Consider the following 6,602-nt stretch of genomic DNA (forward strand, 5'->3'; position numbering starts at 1 on the left):
CAAGCAAGGGGACGCCCCCTCTAGGGTTCCCCCCAACCCTAGGCGCATGGGCCCAAGGGGGGGATGCGCCCAGCCCTCCAAGGGCTGGTTCCCTTTCCTCTACGGCCCATGAGGCCCTCCGAGAGAGGTGTCCCCTCCCGATGGCCCGGTACAATACCGATATGCCCCCAAACTTTTCCGGTGACCGTATGACAACTTCCCATATATAAATCTTCACCTCCGGACCATTTCGGAACTCCTCGTGACGTCCGGGATCTCATCCGAGACTCCGAACAACATTCGGTAATCACATACAAGTCTTCCTAATAACCCTAGCGTCATCGAACCTTAAGTGTGTAGACCCTACGGGTTCGGGAATCACGCAGACATGACCGAGACAGCTCTGCGGCCAATAACCAACAGCGGGATCTAGATACCCATGTTGGCTCCCACATGTTCCACGATGACCTCATCGAATGAACCACGATGTCAAGGATTCAAGTAATCCCATATACAATTCCCTTTGTCAATCGGTACGTTACTTGCCCGAGATTCGATCGTCCGTATCCCAATACCTCGTTCAATCTCGTTACCGGCAAGTCACTTTACTCATACCGTAATGCATGATCCCGTGACCAACCACTTGGTCACATTGAGCTCATTATGATGATGCATTACCAAGTGGGCCCAGGGATACCTCTCCATCATACGGAGTGACAAATCCCAGTCTCGATTCGTGCCTACCCAACAGACACTTTCGTAGATACCTGTAGTGCACCTTTATAGCCACCCAGTTACATTGTGACGTTTGGTACACCCAAAGCACTCCTACGGTATTCGAGAGTTGCACGATCTCATGGTCTAAGGAAATGATACTTGACATTAGAAAAGCTCTAGCAAACGAACTACACGATCTTGTGCTATGCTTACACTAGTGCAGAACCGGGCAATAGCACCGGTTCGTAAGGCCCTTTAGTGCCGGTTCCATAACCGGCACTAAAGTGTGAGCACTAAAGCCCCCCCCCCTTTAGTACCAGTTCAGCACAAACCGGTGCTAAAGGGAAACCACGTGGCACGAGCCAGCTCCAGGGGCCTGGAGCCCTTTAGTACCGGTTGGTAAGACCAACCGGTACTATAAGGTTTGGGGGGTTTTAGTTTTATGATTTCTTTTTCATTTAATTTTGTGTTTCCATTTTAATTCTTTTTCGTTTGCTGGTATTTTACGATACTACACATTGTACACGTTATGCATATATATATATATACATATACATATATATATATATATATATATAATAGAATTTCTAGTAGAACCAATCATGCATATATATATCATCAATGTCTCACAAACCATCATATTAATTAATTCACACATACACACATGTATAGCTATATACAATTTCTCCTACATATGCATGTTGCCTTCGGAGCCAGTGGCATTATAGCCTAATTGGTGCCTTCGGAGCACGATGACAATTGGAAGTGGTTTTCATGGGGGCGGTAGCGGGTAATAGTATTCTCCCTTCGGATTTATGACCTAGTCGAGCAAAAATCCCGCTATTTCCTCTTGAAGTGCTTCTACGCGCTCCGTTTCTAGGAGCTTCGCCCGCACCTCTCTGAACTGTTAAGAAGGAGATCAATATGCATGTGTATTAGTTGTGTGACTAGATATCGATAATGGTGTAAAAATTGTGAATAGTGTTTTGACAAGCGTACCCATTCCTGTCTTTGAGATCTGCTCCTTTCGGACGCCATCATGCTAATGTTCTCGCAAACGCAGAATGCACACAGATCAGTCCCCTGCGCCTGCTTCAGGGCCTTTACGAGAATGGAATTTGATCAGATAATAATTAATCAAGCATGATAATTAAAGAGATGGCAACTAGCTAGCTAGCTAGTACTACTTAATTACTTACCTTGGGTCTTCCCCATTTAAACTTTTCTTTCCATTCGCCGTCCGTGACCCTGATGAACCTTGCCCAAGCCCTGCCCGCCGAAAAAGAAAATGAATAAAGGGGTTATTAAATAGTTCATATCATGAAATGACGAACTAAATAGGCCGAGATATATAGTTAATAATGATTGAAATTACCTGTTGACTATCCCAAATAAGATGTTATAGTCAGTTTTTTCTTTGAGTAGTGAGTCCAGTATTTCAACTGTTCCAGCGTCAACTTTAATGATACACAAGACCCAGTGATATCTGCATGCACACACGTTTGCATGTCTTAATTAAGCGGGCATATGTAAGCAAAAACATGTAGCTAGCTAGTAGGCAAAAATAGAGAATTTGTAGTACAAGACAGTGTGACTCAACGGAAGTTGTAAGGAAGTAGTATATCTTCATTGTATTTGAGGCGCTTCAAGAACTCTAGCATGCTATCCTCTACGGCCTTTTGATGACGTTCATCTATTTTCCATGTGTATTCATTAACGGTGTTTGGGTCAATGAACCCAATGCCATAGCATCCACCTTTTCTCATTTCATACATCTTCATCCTGCATATAATACCACAGAAAAGAATATAGTGAGGATAATTACAGGTAATGATAAGGATCACTACAGCTAGCTTGAGACTTAAATTACAGAAAGAAATCACTTACAGACAATAGCAACTGAGGATAGATTTGTCGAGTGCGTCTTGATTGTATAACTGAAACAGTTCAGAATACTCAACGGACACAGCTTTCTCATGGTAGTAATGATCCTCCTTGACATTCACCATGAGGGACAATCGATCGGAAATCTTGGTAATGTTCATGTACCATTGATGCAATTCATACATTCTCGTTGGGAGGTTCTTGACCTTGTCTGGCTCGACCAAAGGTTGGCCCCGGACATATTTCCGTTTTATTTCATCCTCTCTAAGCACAGGAATGGGCTCGATCTCGAGGAGTTGTCCAACAGTGATTTTGAGAACTTCAGCCTGCATTATATGCTCCTCTGTTATTACCACATTGCCCACCTCAGGAACGTAAACTATTTGCCCACAATAATATTGGGAGTGCGTACTGTCACGTGTTGTTGGCACAACAAGCGAGGGGATCGATTGCGCCGCCTGTTCTCCCAGCTGGGGAATGGTTTTCCCGTATTTTTTGACAACTGCTTCTTGTTTGCTCGATCCCGAGCTCGCCTCCTTATGTACACGTGCTCGATTTAACTTCTTGATGTGGCGCTCATAGTCTGTGTCAACAGGCTCGGGAGCTGGTGGTTGAGCCATACGAATGAAGTGGTCAATCGTTTCCTCAGGCACTTTCTCCCTTGGCAGCGTTGGCGGTTTCGGTGCAAAATGGGCTTCCACCTCAGACTTCAATATGGCTGCGATTTCCTCCTCGGACCTGTCATAAGCCCTCTGCGGAAGAGGCGTGAGGCTTGGACCATATTTATATCGCTTGCATCCGCCTGTACTTCCTGTACTACCTCGACTCGTACCGCTACGCACCATAGCTGCGGGGTGTCTCTTCTGTGATTGCTGAGGCGGCGGAGACGACTGATGGGGCTCAGTTGGATGAGGAGGAGTGGCCGCCTAAAGCTGTGCCGGACTTGGAGGAGGAGTGGCCTGAGGTTGTGCCGGACTTGGAGGAGGAGTGGATGTCTGACGCTGTGGCGGACTTGGAGGAGGAGGAGTGGCCTGACACTTTGCCGGACTTGGAGGAGGAGTGGCCTGACACTTTGCCGGACTTGGTGGACTTGCAGGAGCGGGAGACTGCTGACTCGGTGGCGGACTTCGACGAGGAGTCAGCTGACGCGGTGTCGGTGGCCTTCGAATGATGATGCAATCCTTTTTCCATAGGATGATACGATGTTTGGCATCTCCGAGAAAGCGCTCGTCGTCACCTCCAGGATAGTCAAGCTCTAGCTCCGAATATGGGTCCACCACCTCATCAACCAAGACACGAGCATAGCCCGCTGGAATCGGGTTGCAATGGAAGGTTGCCTCGGGGGGATTTGTAAAAGCAATGGCGTCCGCCACCTTCATGGATATGTTCTTCATTTTGACGTGTAGCTCGCAGCTAGTGTTCTCCGTGATGTCATCCACGGGGTATCTACCCAGCATTGCGTCGTCCGGGGCGGAACCCACGCTACTTCTCGGCATGGATAGGGCGGTGCTATCCAATGCTGGATCATTCGCTAGTTGCTGCAGCTGCTGAGACCCCCTTTGCTGGGTAAGTGAGTCGATCTGCTCCTGCTGCCACTGGAATTTGACTACCAATTCCGCTTGACTTGCTTCTAGGCCTTGAAGGCGTTCATAGTCCTGCTTCCTCTGCTCCTCCTCCATCTTCCTCTTCTTCTCCTCCGCAATCTTCTTTCTCGCACGGGTTCTGTAGTCGGTGTTCCAGTCTGAGAACCCCTCATACCACGGAATAGCGCCCTTGCCTCGTGTTCTTCCCGGGTGTTCAGGATTTCCCAGGGCATGCGTAAGCTCGTCATTCTCTCTGTTGGGCTGGAACACCCCCGATCGTGCCTCTTCTATTGCAACAAGTATCGCATCGTCGGCTCCCTTCAGACTTGCCCTCGTCGAAACATTGCCTGTCTTCGGGTCCAACTCCCCCCATGCGCATAGAACCAAGTCCTGACCCTGGGGGGCCAGCTCTTAGTAATCGGAGTGGCACCTGCATCCTTCATCTCTTTCTCAGACTTATCCCACTTAGGCATTGCCACCGCATAGCCACCTGGCCCCAGCTTATGGAACTTATCCTTTTTTCGGCATTCTTCTTGTTTATTCTCGACCGTTCCTTAGCTAATTCCGAATCCTTGAATTTCACGAAATCGTCTCAATGAGCACGTTGGTTCTCTAGTGTTCCCTCGAATACTGGAGTCTTCCTTCCTCCCTTGACGTACTTGTCCCATTCACGATTCTTGTGGTTCTTGAATGCAACCGCCATCTTCCTAAGAGCAGCGTCCTTGACTTTCTGCACATCTGCTTCTGTGAAATGATCTGGTAGGGTGAAATGTTCCATTAGAGTATCCCAAAGCAGATCTTTTTGATTCTTGTCGACAAAAGTAACATCTGAACGTGGAGCAGCGTCCTCTTTGCCTTTTTGTCTTTTGTCTTTTGCTGGCTCTCTCCATTCTTGAAGGGAGATCGGGAGTTGGTCCTTCACAAGAACTCCGCACTGACGAATGAACTTGTCCGCAATCTTCTTAGGCGCTAATGGTTTGCCATTAGGTCTGACTGCCTCGATATTGTACTTTACGCCCTCCTTCAACTTTTTGTTCGGGCCTCGTTTCGTCCTTTTGCCTGAAGATTTGCTCGATCCGGATGGCTGAAAGAACAAAGATTGATTCGTTAATATATCTTCAAGTCATTTAAAACATGTGATGATCACCAGATACCTGCTTATATAAATATATATACCTCGCCGGTCTTTGTTGTTTCAGGATCAACATGTTCTTCGTCATCGTCATAATCGTAGTTCATGACTTCATCAATTCGGTCGTCGCGATCGAATATCATATCACCCTCTCCGGTATTGTTTAGAAATTCGGAGCCGTCATAATCTTCTTCATTCTGATCATCATTTGACCCGCGTATCATATCGAACATGGTCTGTTCTTCCTGTCTGTCGGTATTGTCTGCCATAGCTTTTATTTAACTAATTCAAAAGAAATATAAAACAATTTAGTATTCAAATTACATCGTCTCGAATAATAGATATAATCTCGAATACTTCGTCTAGAATAATAGATATAATCTCAAATACATCGTCTCGAATAATATATAATATTGAATAGTACATCACTGGCTAGCTAATTAAAGATCGAATACTACAGAAGAATCTAGGACACTCGCGGTTCCTGCGGCGCGGGCGGTGGACACCCAAAGAGAAGGAACCCTCACAGGATCATAGCTGAAGTGAGATCCCCGAAGATACTGCCAGGTATTGGAGAACCTGCCGCCCTCTAACGCAACCATGTAGCGATGGACGTGCTCGTCCTCCTCCCTGACACGGCGACGTACCACCTCCGGCGGGGCCGGGTCCCTCCGCACCGAAACTGGCCCACACGAACGCCACCAAACGAGATCAGGGTCGACGACGGGACCCGGGGCCGGGTTCCTCATCAAGCGGCGCGCCCCTCCAGGCAGCACCTCCCAGTGCCAGCCCGGCGGAGCCCAGTCCCGGACATGGGTCGGCTGGACGTCGTCGCGGACGGGTCGACGGCGAGGATGCGGGCCGGGCATCGTCGAGAACAAATACTAGCTATGTGCCCGCAAAAAGTAACATTTTTTTAATGATTGGATTTTGATAACTAAAATTTCTAACATTTCTATATAACACTAATTATGCTAATCTAAATAATCTAAATAACACTAAAATTTCTAACATTTCTAACATTTCTATATAACACTAATTTCTAACATTTCTATATAACACTAATTTCTAACTGATTAAACACTAATTATATCCATCTAACATGCATTCATACATATATAATAGTGAAAAAATAATAATCTAAATAATCTAAACTAATTAAACATACAAAATATGTGTGTGTGTGTGTGTACTAATTAAACACTAATTATCTAAACTAATTAAACATACAAAATAATAATCTAAATAATCTAAACTAATTAAAGACTAATTATCTAAACTAATTAAACATGCTTGTGTGTGTGTGT

The sequence above is a fragment of the Triticum dicoccoides genome, chromosome 2B (genome assembly GCF_002162155.2).
Source record: "Triticum dicoccoides isolate Atlit2015 ecotype Zavitan chromosome 2B, WEW_v2.0, whole genome shotgun sequence".
In the NCBI taxonomy this organism is placed as follows: Eukaryota; Viridiplantae; Streptophyta; class Magnoliopsida; order Poales; family Poaceae; genus Triticum; species Triticum dicoccoides.